General features: G+C 34.5%; 1 non-coding gene and 1 pseudogene across 1 annotated transcript; one reads left to right on the top strand and one right to left on the bottom strand.

Annotated features, from left to right (window-relative positions):
- The window catches only part of LOC102475093 (importin subunit alpha-1 pseudogene), a 184,579-nt pseudogene that overhangs the window by 14,944 nt on the left and 155,272 nt on the right, over nucleotides 1-14,363 (top strand).
- On the bottom strand, nucleotides 13,786-13,891 carry LOC114008434 (U6 spliceosomal RNA). Its single transcript, XR_003549964.1, has one exon. It is a non-coding gene; the product is annotated as a U6 spliceosomal RNA (small nuclear RNA).

The raw sequence follows: 14,363 nt of genomic DNA, 5'->3' as shown, positions 1-14,363 counted from the left end.
AATTTCATTATTTTAATACTTAACATATCTCCTTTTATTACATGGATAGAAGTGCCTTTTAGTGTAATTTTGTTTGTGAAGACAAACTGTCTTTTAGATCTAAGAAAAATTTTCAGGATGATCAATGAGGACTAAAGAGATGAGTTTTGTCTTATACTTGGCAAAGCCCAAGTTTCTTCTTTCTGCTAGGCTTTGTTGTTGTAAAGCAACTATCCACCTGAGTCTTATTTTGTTGTCTAAATCCCTGGAACATTCTAGATTTAAGCAGAAAATTTGAAATTCTGAATTTAAAAGTTCTCTAACAATACATCCATGTGTAATTGCATATTTTCAGAGAAATGTTCCTTTGCAAATAAGCAGAAAATAACATTGCTGAGAATGTTTCTGTAATACACAAAAACTTTAATGTTTATCAACCTGAAAATAATTTTGACCAACTCTTAAAATTATGGTAAACACAGGTGTGCTTACTGCTAAGAATAGATTTATTTCGCCTATTTGCAAAGGAGCACTTCTTTGAAAATATGCAATTACACATGTACGTATTGTTAGAGAACTTTTAAATTCAGAATTTCAAATTTCACTGATAGTTTCTAAGTTTTGTCAATTTTTTCATATACCTAAAAATCTTAAGTTGCATTTCATAAAAAATTACTCAAGTTTTGTGAACCTTGAATCTCTATAAAATCCAACAGAAAAGAATATTGCAGAATAATTATAAAACAAGGAGGGTCTTGAAAAATTTAACAGAAAATGTGTTTTATATATATATAAAACTTCTGCATAAATTTCAAAAATGTTTTGCTCCCAAACAAACTTGTATTTTATTACATTTTCAGTGAATTTTTAACATCCTCTCTTAGAAGAGTAACTTATAATTCCCTGTCTTATCTAAAATCTGAATATGCTCACTGACTCTAACAGCTCACAGCTCTAACAGACTCTAACTTTGAGTCTTAAACTACTATAGATTCTTTTTTTTAAATTTTCTTAGAGGTTTTTCCTATAGGGTGCATGTGCTTGCAGAAAGACAGAGAGAGACAGAGAGACAGAAAGTGAAAAATCATCCCCCGGAGGGATGGCCACGCTGCAATCCCTTCTCTTCCATTCTCCTCTCAGGATCTTGGGCACACACGCACATGTTCCCAGTGTGAGTTTAAAAGAGAGAGAGAGAAAGATTTTGAGTGCTCTGAGATTACACAAAAGTACGTAGATTTGTTTTGTTTTGTTTTGTCTTTAGGGGAACTGGAACTTATAAAAAGCAATCAGCAAGGATTGAGTTTCTCATTTTTGTACTTGTCCCTAACCACAGGCACAATCATAAAGGCAGCAGAGATGGTAAAATTTCTGCTAGAAATTCTGTCATGTTTCTTATTGAAAGAACCAGTATTAAGAAGCCTGGGGCCAGGAGAGCTATAGAAAAGAGAGAGATATCAAGTGGAAGTCAAAGTTCTGTTTGTAAATGCCATTGAAGTGTCAAAAACTGCCCTGAATCTGCAGTGCAGGGAAGATGGAGAGCTAAACAACCACCTGTTGCATCATGCCCGAGTTCACAACTTTAGTATAGTCGGTTCTGTTGACTATTAAGATATAATGTTGCAAACAAAATCACAGAATCCTGAACTCTACAAGAACAATCACATTATCCAGGATACAATCTACAACTACTCAAGACACAAAGAGCCAGGAAAATATATACTATACAGTCTCAGAAGAATAAAGATAATCGAGTCCATGATGATCTGGATATTGACAATATCAGGTGAAGACTTTAAATGTTTAATGTGGCATAAGGAAATAACTTACAACAATTAAAAACTTAGAAAATATTAACAAACAGACGCCAGCAGGTAGAGAAGTGGTTAAAGATGCTGGACTCCCACATGGTTGACTGCACTTTGAGTCCTGGGTCTGGCAGCTTGCTCTCTCTCTCTTTCTCTGCCTCTCTCTCTCTCTCTGGCTCTCTCTCTCTGTCTTTTCTCTGGTCCAATTAAAAAATTGGGACCAGCAGATGACCATAGCTGGGCTCCCACATAGTCAACTGCTGCTCGAGTCCTGGACCCAGCAGCTTAAAACTCATACCAGGCACATGTGTATGCATGCCCAAGATTCCAAGAGGAGAATGGAGAAAGGATTATAGCATGGCCATTCCACCTGGGGGATATCTTGCTTTCTGTCTCTCTATCTCCCTCTGTCTCTCTGGTGAGCACACATGCCCTATAGCAAAAGTCTCTCTAAAAATAAAAAAGTAATAATAATAATAATAATAAAGTTAAATAAAATAATTTAACAAAAAGACAATCTCAACAAACAGATAAAATTATGTATAAACTAGTTTATATATCTCCATACTCTCAAATGTACATTCTGAACTGAAAATATACACTAATTGATTTTTTAAAATAAAATTACTGAGTTGGTCTAGGTGTGAGTGGAGATGAAAATACAAGTCAGTGAACTAGAAGAAATACAATTGGGATTGTGTATATAATTGAAATATAACACCATGCAGAAAGAAAAATTATTTCAAAGAAACACTAAAAGCAGACTAGTAGGTTGCATAAAAGTTAAGGATCTGGATCCCATATGTCCAGCAGCACAGTTCAAGTCCCAGCTCAGTAGTTTGAAAATCATGCCAGGTATGTGTATGTGCCTGCATAAAATCCCGAGAGGAGGATAGAGAAGGGATTGTGATAGATGATTTCTCACTTTCTCTCTCTCCCTTCTGTCTCTCTCTGGTGAGCACACACACCTTACAGCAAAGAATAAATAAATAAATGCTAAAAGAGCCTCATGCACTTGCAAGAAGAAAACAAAAATTTTGCCATAATTGCTACTGGAGTCTCAGAGGTACAGTGATACAGAATAGGGCAGGAGAAAAAAAAAAAGAATAAATAATAGCTTTAAACTTCCAATTTGGTGGCATACAATTTAGATTCAATCATCTCAACAAACCCCAAGCAAGAAAAGTCCAGATAGTTCATTGCAAGGCACATAAAATTTATCTGCTAAAGAGAAAAGATAAAACCTTGAAAATAACCAGAAAGAAACATACACTAGTATTGATTTAGAACACTAGGAATTACTCTTCAGAAAATCAAGAGACCTGAACAGTGAAAAGCATCTTTAAAGTGTTAAGTATCATATTAATCCCAAATTCCATGCCCTGCAGAATTACCATTCAAGAAAAATAAAGAAGATATTTTCAGAAAAGGAAACTTAGAAAAATGTATCCCACTAGATCTATCCCACAAGAAATACAAAAGGAAATTATTCAGGCTGAATAAGAATAACAATAGAAGAAAATAAAACCTTTAGGAATGAATAGACAATCATGGAAAACCGCAATGGTGAAAACTATAAAGTATAAAAATTGTAATAAATATATTTACTGTAAACATATATTTCCATACATTTATTATTGTTCATTAATATAAAATAACATTTTATATATTATTCATTCATGTATAATTATTATGTAATATAAATATATAAAGTATTATGTTATACACCGAAATATTTATGTATATATACCTAATTTAAAGAAAAATTATAATATTGTTGGGAGACTTCAATGTTTATAAAAGCAATACTGTAATAAATGATGGAAAAAAATGTTGAATGGCACAATATAGAAAACAGATAAAATAAATGAAAAACAAACAAAGCCACACCTAAATCAATGCAAATAAACAACTATTAAATGCTAATTTATTATATATACATACTATTTCAAAAAAAGATCAACAGATTGTATGGATATAAAAAAGCAAGAACATTCTACAGTGCATATAAAAGAATAAAATTTAAATACAAAAAGACTTATTGGATGAAAGTAAATGAATTTAAAAAAAAATTTATGCTTAAGGAGGCTGGAGTAAGCGTAAGGAGGCTGGAGTATAACCAAAGTAGTATTACCAGATAAAAATGAGTAACTTCATAATGATAAATTGGTCAATTTATCAGAATATAAAACCATAAAAATACAAGCACAGAATGAGAAAATTTCAAAATATATAAAGCACAAATCAGCCAAAAGAATACATTCAAGCTGTTAAAATAATAGTCAGAGATTTTAACATTCTATAAGAAATTTATATAAAAATTAGGTAAATCAGTAAAGACAAGTAAAAATCATAGTAAACTACCTTGACTAACTTCTGTGTATAAAATACTAAATCAAAGAACTGTAGAATAAATATTTTCAGTGTGCAGGTATATTCAGGAGAATAGACTCACATGAATGGACCATAGTCTTAATAAATATAAACATTGGAAATGATATAATGCGTGTTCTTAGGTGGCAATAGAATTAAAATAAAAATAAATAAAATAAGATATATAAATACTTTTGAAATAAAACAGTATTTTTCTAAATAATCCATGGACCAAAAAAGAAGTTAGCAAGAAAACTAGAAAATATTTCAAACTAAATAGTAATAAAATATTAATATTTGCATTAACATGTGTATAAAACAACAAGGCAGTGCTTGCAAGGAAATTTACAGTTTAAAATTATTTTATTATAAAGTAAGAGAAAATTTAAATCAAAATTTTATGACCATACTTCAACAAAATTAGCAAGGTAAAGTAAATACAAATAAAAAGAAAATATCAATAAAATAGCAGATAAAATAGAAAATAAATATCCATTTCCCAGTTACAAAATGATGAACAAAATTGGAATATATGCTGAAGAAAAATTAAACATCAGGAAAAAAATATTTTCATTATAGATCATACAAAAATTTAAAGGATATCAAGGAACTATTAATATTATGACAATCAATATCCTAGATGAAATGAAAAAATTTCTGAAATATATACATTAGCAAAACTGGCAGAAAAAAAAATTTTAAAGCTATTGCACTGAAGTGCAGTGGTTAAGGCAACCAGCTACCACATGGCAAAATGCAGTTTGAATCCCAGTCCTGGTGGCTTGAACAATATGCAGAGTGCATGTGCATGCCTGCCCCAAATTCCAGTGTGATGGAGAAGTTTAAAAAGAAGGAAATTGCAGTGTGATCATGCCCCACGGACCATTCTTTTTGCCTTTCTCTCTGGTAAGTACTCACACCCTTTGGCAAAAGAAGGAAAGGAAAGGAAAGAGGGAAGGGAAGGAAAGGAAAGGAAAGGAAAGGAAAGGAAAGGGAAGGGAAGGGAAGGGAAGGGAAGGGAAGGGAAGGGAAGGGAAGGGAAGGGAAGGGAAGGGAAGGGAAAGAAAGGACAGGACAGGGAAGGGAAATGAAGGGAAGGGAAGGGAAGGGAAAGGAAGGGAAGGGAAGGGACTGAACAGAAGAGAAGAGAAGCAAGAAGGAAGGAAGGGGACGCAGAAAGGGAAGGGAGGGAAAGGAAGGAAAGGAGAGGAAAAGAAGGAAGGAAGAAGAAAGAAAAGGAAGGAAGGAAGGAAAAAATAAACATAGCCTTCAGTCCCATGGTTAAATATCATGTAACCAACAAGCACTAAGTATACATGCAATGGGAACTCCATATGAGAGGAGGTGAAAGGAGTAGAAAAGTTTTGAAAATATAATGGCAGAAATTTCTCAAATTAGATAAAAGATATCTTCACAAAGTTTATGGAAATGCCTATCATTAAAAAATTATCAAGGATTTCAAAATATTTTTTTACCAAAATAAATTTATAATTTAATTTCATTTTTCCACAAACTTTTTCAAGTCCCCTTATGTCCAAGGAACACAGCATACTCCAAATACCACAAATAAATAGATTCATGCCTAGACATTATAGTAAAGCTAAGGAAAGCCAGTGGTAAATGAAAATGTTAAAAACATCAAAGGAAATTTTATTACCACGTACAAGGAAATAATAGTATAATTAATAATCAACTTTTCATTAGAAGTAGCACAGATAAGATTTCAGTGGAATGACAAAGTGCTGACTAAAAGAGCTGTCAATCAAAAAGTTCATATGTAGCAAGACTACCTTTGAAATGAAAGTAAGACCTGCCTACTGGCCAAAGTGAAGCAAAGAAAACAAATTTATAGCACAGTCCAATAAATCAATTTTAAAAAGATAAAATACATAAAATAATATTTTTAGAAAGACACTAGGAATCAGGTAACAAAGGACAAGGATCCTGAGATGTTGGAAATGACCCAAGTTAACCCTATGCATGCCCCAGCTTATTGCCTAGAGTTAGATTCCAGGCTACAGCACAAGGAAGGAAAAAAACAGCTGGAGGTTGGTGGTCTTTGTGGGAGTTCAAGGAAGGTAGGTGTCTAAAGTGTTGAGCAGCAAGCTGCACAGCAAGAAATACCCAGAAATCTGAAGTATACCTTTGAAACTCAAGATGAGTTCTAATCAGTACAGGTATTTGAGGAAACTATATGAAGTCAAGGAAATAATCACCCAAGAGAATTAGAGTAAACTATCCCCTTAACTCACATATCCAGGAATAATTCCTTCTTCCACATCAGAGAAAAATATCATAATTCACAGTGCATCAGGACCAACAATCAGAAGAGTTTGCCTCAGTAATCAGGAAACATTAATCATCAAGTAAATGCTACTCTGCTACCTCCCAGCAAATCTTAAGATAATACCCAAAGTAATTAAAAATTAAATTAAGTAACTTACCTATATCCTAAGAATAATGCTAACAATATTTTAGCAATACCTAAATATCCATCATATAGAAAAGAAAATTCACAACTGATATACAAGCCAAACATTATCAGGCATGCACAGAAGCAGAAAAGCATGACTGATAATGAAAAACAATAACTAAAAATCGACTACAAAATGACTCCTTAAAAAGTTATTACAACAGTATTTGATGTGTTCAAGAAACTAGAGGAATGGTTGAACAAGACAAGCACAAATGAGAGGTATTTTTGCAAAACTAAATCAAATTTCTAGAGATGAAAACTGTGAGGGGTCTTCAAAGAGTTTATGGAAAAGTGAAAATTATGAGAAAAAAACTTTACATAGATTTCAAATTTTTTGAGTCAAAATAAGCTTGTAAACAAAAAAGATCTATGTACTGAAAATTTCATAACACTGCAGAGAAAAACTGAGGAAAAGTTAAATAAAAGGAGAAACATACTATATTCATGACTCAACATTTTCAAGATGTCTTAATTCAGGTTGCCATAATAGATGTCCATAGACTAAGAGGTTTAAATGAATTTATTTTCTCACAGTTCTGGAAATTAAAAGTCTGAGATGAGAATTCCAGTACAGGTATTTTCTGGGTACTGTTCTCTTCCTGGCTTACAGATGGCCACCTTCTTACTGTGCTCTCATATTGTGGATACATAGCAAGCTTTCTGTTATCTCTTACTATAAGGAAACTAACCCTATCATGTGGGCCCCACCCTCAGAAACTAATCTGTATCTACTTATCTCCTAAAAGAACTATTTCCAAAAATTGTTTTATTGAGGATTTGGCTTTCAACATGTGAATTTTTCAGAGGGCATAATTCAATTCACAGTAGATGCCAATTTTTCTCAGATAAATCTATAAGTTCGATGCAATTAAGTCAAAATTCTAACAAATTTTATGTAAAAATTAACCATTTTAAAATGAAACTCACAGAAAAATGCAAAACACATAGAAAAATGAGCTTTTCAAAGAAATAGAGCAAAGCTGAAGAATATATATTTCTTTTTTAAAATTTTTTTTATTTTTTGGAGAGGTTTTTGCTATTGGGTGCATGCGCTTGCCAGAAAAACAGAGAGAGACTTAGAGACAGTGAGAAATCACACACACACACCCGCACGCCCAAGGGAGATGGCCATGCCACAACCTCTTCTCCTCCATTCTCCTCTTGGGATCTTGGGCATTGCACACACATGCGCCCAGTGTATGTTTTAGCCACCGGGTCTGGTACTTGAACTGGGATTGACTACATGGGAGTCCAGCAACACAGCCATTACCCCAACTGCTGGTCCCTGAAAGATATACATTTCTTAATTCAAGTATCATTACAAAACTATGGTAATAACTGGGGTTTATTTCTAGGGTCTCTATTCTGTTCCATTGGTCCACATGTCTATTTTTGTGCCAGTGCTATGTTGTGTTGATTATTGCAGCATTGTAATAAATTTTAGGGTCAGGGAATGAGATGCCTCCAACTCCACTCTTCTTGCATAGAATTGCTCTGGCAATATGAGAGTTTTTCATGATTCCAGACAAATTCTATGATTGCCTTTTCTAGATCTGTGAAGAATGTTTCTTGTCATTTTATAGAAATTTTGTTAAATATGTAGCTTAATTTGGGTAGAATTGCCATTTCAATTATATCAATTCTTCCAATCCAGAAACATGGGATGTCCTTCTACTTTTTTGTGTCATTTTTCAATTTCTTTTAAGATTTTCATAGATTGGAGGACATAAAAGCATTGAAACTAGTTACAGACATTGGGGATAGTATGGGAGGAGGGTAGGAATGGGGAAGAGTAGAAGGAAGGTAATTAAGGAGAAAAAATAGAGAGGTAAGATATTTGTGGGACAAAGAAATGGCTTATTACTTGTTGATGTTGATGTGCATAGCATTTTCAACTGGACTGATCTGAGATTTATTTCATGTTGGGTAAATTCTCTAGACAAGTTAAATAATGTATAGTGATTCAATGTATAATAATAATAAATAAATTTTTAAAAAGAAAAAGACTGAATAGTGCTGATGCTGAAACCAACAAATGGGTGAAACAGAGTAAGACAGTCCAGAATTATTGACAGATATTTATATAGTCAGTTGATTTTCAACAAAAATGCAAAGACAATGTCTTTTCAACAAATGATGCTTAAACTATTGAGTATTTAAATACAAAAACCCTAAAGAACTTAGATATATTTATTATCAAAAACAGAAAAAGAGATGGATTGCAAAGAATAGAAGAACTCATCCAAGGGTGATAATAACTCTCTGTATCATGATGGAAATCATTTCCTGGGTGATACAGCATTCAAAATTCAAAAATTAATAGTTTTTATTATGTAAATTTTACCTCAAGAAGGCTGAGATGGGGAAAAATAGATCTCAAAGAATTGATCAATATATAAAAATCTAGAACTCCAAAAAGAAAACGTTCATCCACTAAGAAAAAGTCAACAGAAAAAGAGATTCATATCTGCTAACACTGTCAAAAAGATTGAACCAGATTATATGATACAAAATGTAAAATAATATTAATATTTATTAAAAATATGATGATTTTAGCAGGCAATCAAGTAACAATACAATAAAAAAAAAAACTCTTAAAAAGAAATTCAAATTTAGTTAGGAACACAATGGAGAAATTGAATAGTAAACTAGACAAGGTGACAAGAGAATTAGTGACTAGGGGGCCAAGTCAGAAGCACCACAGAAAGCAGAGAAAGTGAGGATTTTAAAACTATGATAAGAAGTGGGACCAGTATATGGCATAACGGTTACGTGGCTGGACTCCTACATAGCTGACAGCAATTCAAGCCCCAGTCCTGGTGGCTTAAAACTCACACTGGGGGCATATGCATGTGTGCCCAAACTCCCAAGACAAGAGTACAGAAGAAGCCCATGATCCAGAACTGGCTGAAACTGGGAGTAGACTGTGGCATCAAGACCCTGCTGGAGTGCTTGTATATTTGTCTCTCTTGTTCATGAGAGAAATAAATGAATAAAAAAAGTTTTGATGGCTTTTGCCTTAGGGCTCATGCACTCACCAGAGAGAGAGAGAGAGAGAGAGAGAGACAATGAAAGGGAAAAGTGAGAAATCACCACCTGGGGGATGGCTACACCACAATCCTCACTCTTCCCTTCATCTCCTGGGATCTTGGGGAGGCACACACACATGCTCACTGTGAATTTCGAGCAATTTCAAGCCACCAAGTCTGGGTTTCGAACCATGGTCAGCCATGAGGGAGTCCAGAGACATAAACACTACACCTGAATAAACTTTTCTTAAAAGGAGGCCAAACCAGGCGTTAGCAGATGGCAGAGTGGTTAAGGTACCAGACTCCCACATGGCTGACTGGAGTTCAAGTCTCAGACCTGGTGGCTTGAAACACACCAGGGGTGTGTACATATATGCCCCAAATCCCAGGAGTTGAATGGAGGAGAAGGAACTGTGATGTGGCCATGCACCCTAAGGGGATGGTGATTTCTCACTTTTCCTCTTACTATCTTTCTCCGTCTCTCCAGCAAGCACATGCACTCTATGCAAAAACCTTAAAAAAAAGAGGCCAAGCCAATGTTAAATCAGTTATAAAAGGGCTAATAGAATGGGAGGAAATAATATTCAAGGAAATAGTAGCCGAGAACACATGAACAAAAGGGAATATAGTCTCACATTGTGCTAAGTTGTAGAAAGCCAAAAGCAAAGGGAAAATAATTACCTACAAAGGAAGAGCAACTGCCTACAAAGGAAGGATAATTGAGACAAATAGCAGCCTTTTCAAGATTAAAACCAGAAACCAGACAAAAGTCAAATAATTTCATGAAAGAGCCAAAAGAATTTAACAATCAACAAAAAAATTCCCTGTCCTAGTGATGGCCGATAAGGTATTTTCAGGCCCAAGTCAAAAAGAAAAATAGAGAAAATTTTACAAAAGAAAATTATAAAGACTGTACATGAAAAGAAGAGATTTCAGAGAAAAGTCTAAAACACAAAAAAAGAAAGTGGAGCAATGTGAATGTGAGGATGGTGCAATGTTACGACTTTCTTCCACCTTAATACTTCCCCAGTGTTCTCTACATTGTCTTTATGTCAGCAATTTTTAAAAAGCAGACTTTTTAAAAGCAGACAGAACTATTTATTATAGGGAGCAAACACTACTGAGTTCTCAATAGGCCCAGAGAGCACCACTATAGCATAATCACTCTACAATAATGGATGGTGCAATCATCGCAGGATTGTGAAAACTTGAAGGCTAAAGGGCCTTAGAGAGCACCCTGTACAACCTTTCTCAATTTTTAGTGAGGAAAGAAAAGGTCACATTATAATATGTTCTCTTTTTTAGAAACATTTGTAATATAGTTTAGGAAAACTTCCATCCAAAATAATTGAGCACTTTTAAGAAGGTTTAACACTTCAAGAGTAAAGTGGAACCATATGGAAAGTTAACTTGGAAAAACAACTCATTGTCCACTATTTCTGGATATATGCAAGAATTAATTGCATCTAATTATTTAATTGAAAAATTTGAATGACTAAGAAAATTACATCTAATATGTGACTCAGGGACACAAAGTCTTTCATTCTGAAAATGGACTAATGGATGGCAAGAAATGGTTCCTTATTAAATTTGTCTTTCTACTCCTCTCCCCAATGGGTCCCCCACATTGTGCTTTATATATAATTAAAGGTTAAGGAATAAACTAAAAGAGAACTCAGTAAAACTCTTGAAAACTCATGATCTCTTTTATTGTATTATGGGAAGTTGATGGTTGATAAAGTGCAGAAAATCAATGCACAATGTTATGATTAAATTTTCATGTGCCTGATGAGTTTGGGAGAATAAAGGAGGAATCTATCATGATTATCTGAAGAATATTCAAGGGAATAATTCCTATTAGCCTGAGTACAGGCTGAAGCCATAAGGATCAGTTCACCATAAGAGTATAGCAGAGAGTGAGAACAAGGGAGCTATCGAAATTTTCTCTTGAATGAAAGAGAAAAACAGATTCATGGTCAGAAAGAAAGCCATGGAGGTTATTGGTAAACACTCTCAAAAAGCCTAAATATTTAGGGCATTTTAGGCTGTGATTTAATTGTATCACTGGAGTCTGTTTAACAAGACAAGAAAAGAAAGTGGAGGAATAGAACAGGGAGAGAAGAGGAAAAAAAATAAGGAAAAATATTTATTGCCCCAAACTACAAGTTAGAAAACAGGCTGAATATGTGTGTTATGTTTGTTATGCATGAAATGCTATATATAACAGCAAAAGATTGGGTACAGCACATCAACAGAGAATTAACTAAATAAACTAGAGGACAGAAAGAAATAATATTATGCAGTTAAGAAAAATGAAGTCATGGCACCAGCAGAAGGCATAATGGTTACATCACTGGACTCCCACGTAGTTCATGGTTCAAGTCCTTGACCTAGCAGTTTAAAAGAAGGCATAAGTGCTTGTGCATGTGTGTCCAAGATCCTGAGAGAAGGACTGCATCATGTCCATCCTCCCTGGGGGGTGATTTCTCACTTTCTGTCTCTCTGTCTCTCTCTGTCTCTCTCTCTCTCTCTGGTAAGCACATGCACCTTATAGCAAAAATGTCTTTTAAAAAATGAAGTTATTATTGGTGAAGAATGATTGTATCCCATAATTTCTCACTTTCTGTCTCTCTGTCTCTCTCTCTCTCTCTGGCAAGCACACGCACCCTATAACAAAAGTGTGTTTAAAAAAAGTGAAGTCATTATTGGTAAAGAAATTGAAAAAAAGCAAGGAGCAGAATGGTGTGTATATTGTGGTGTCTTACATGTATGAAATGGGAAATAGACTATGCCTTGTTATACTGTTTGGATTTTTCTTTTCTTCTCTCTCTCTTTTTTTTTTTTTTTTTTTTTTTTTTTTTGAGAGGTTCTTGCTATAGGGTGTGCCCACTAGTCAGAAAGAGAGAGACAGAGACAGAAATTAAAAAATCACCCCCCAGGGGGAATGGCCACACCATAATCCCTTCTCCTCCATTCTCCTCTCAGGATCTTGGGTATGCACGCACATGCGCCCAGCATGAGTTTAAGCCACTGGGTTCAGGAATTGAACTGCGGTCAACTACATGGGAGTCTGGCGACATAGCCATTACACCATCTGCTAGTCCCACTATTTTGATTTTTAAACATGTGAGTATACTACATAGTCACAAATCACACACATGCACACACACATTCCTAATTAAAAGGTGTATTTCCTTGATTATCCTAATTTGCTTTGTTCATGCCTGATTCTCCACATTTTAACATAAATCATTCCAAGAATACAAGAAAACATTATAGTTTTAACGCCATCGATCTAGCAAGGCTCACACTGAGAACAGTAGGAAAGAAGTCATAACAAACAAGGTGAAAGTTTCCTGCTTGCATTTGTGCGAGGTGAAATGATACATATGAGTTTGTGCATATATAAAACAGAAAACCAGAAATAACATAGTCTTGTGCTTTCGTCCTCCCTCCCACCATGGGATGCCTGCTGTAAAAAACTGGTACAACAAATAGAAAGGCAAAACCAAAAACAGTGGAAGGCCAAGTTGATTAACTTTGCAAAGGGCATAGAGTTGTGGAAAGAAGATATATAATTTATACAGAAGTTGAGGACACCAACAAAAATGAAAGGAACAAACACAGTTGGTTCAGACGAAAGAGAAATATTTGAGGGGTTACTGCCATGAATTTATTTTTCTTTTCTTTTTTGGGAAGGTGAGTAACTAATGTGTTCACTATACTACAGTTGACATTGAGAAAACAAAGAATTTTGCCTTTTAAAAAATATATATGAGGGTACTTCAAGAAGTTCATGGAAAATGGGATTAAGGTATAAGATTATTTGGGAGCAAAATATTTAAAATCCATGCATGTTTTTTTAAAAAAGTTATGATTCCTGGTTTGCAAATAATTGATACAAAATTTGTATTTTTTTCCTAAAGCATGTTACAGTATACAATAATCAAATCAGGGATATACACTATTCATTTCTATCATTGAACATTGTACACATTTGTTAACAGTTCTACTACGTTAGAGTTATTTTTTTTATTCACATTAAATTATCCATATTTTTTATGCTGTTGTGACACATCCTCCCATAGCCTCTCCTCATTTATATACATTCTTATGTCTACTAGAAAATATGGAATGCTTCACAAATCTGCATGTCATCCTTGCTCAAAGCCATGCTAATTTCTCTGTATTATTCCAATTTTAGTGTATGGGATATCAAAGTGAGTACCATGGGTTTTGATAAAATATACATTTTCTACGAACTCTCTGAAGACCTCTTATATACTGAGAACTTACCATGGGCCAAGTACTACGCTTTGCTTTGAGAGACAGAGACTAAATAAGTGATCTCAGCCTTCCAGGGGTTAACTTTCTAGTAGAGAAAGACAGGAGTCACATGCACTTTTGCTAAGGAGGCAATACAAACAGGTACAGGAAAAATATAGAGGCCCAGTGTTCAATGCTGCCCAAGAGGGTAAGACAAGACTCTATGGACAAGGTCCACCTGGAGCTTACCTGAAAAACATGCGGGTATTCCCTCAGGTGGATGGGACAGATCAGAGGAGCATCTCCAGCAGAGGAGCTTCCCAAGGATAAGATAAAGAAGCCATTTTTGTTTTGTTTTATTTTGTTTTGTTTTGTTTTGAGAGGTTTTTGCTATAGGACGCGTGCGCTTGCCAGACAGACAAAGAGACAGAAAGC

This window comes from Tupaia chinensis, unplaced genomic scaffold, assembly GCF_000334495.1.
Source record: "Tupaia chinensis unplaced genomic scaffold, TupChi_1.0 Scaffold000338_1, whole genome shotgun sequence".
Lineage (NCBI taxonomy): Eukaryota > Metazoa > Chordata > Mammalia > Scandentia > Tupaiidae > Tupaia > Tupaia belangeri.
Note: the sequence above shows the minus strand (reverse complement) of the source record. Positions and strands in the feature narration are given on the sequence as shown.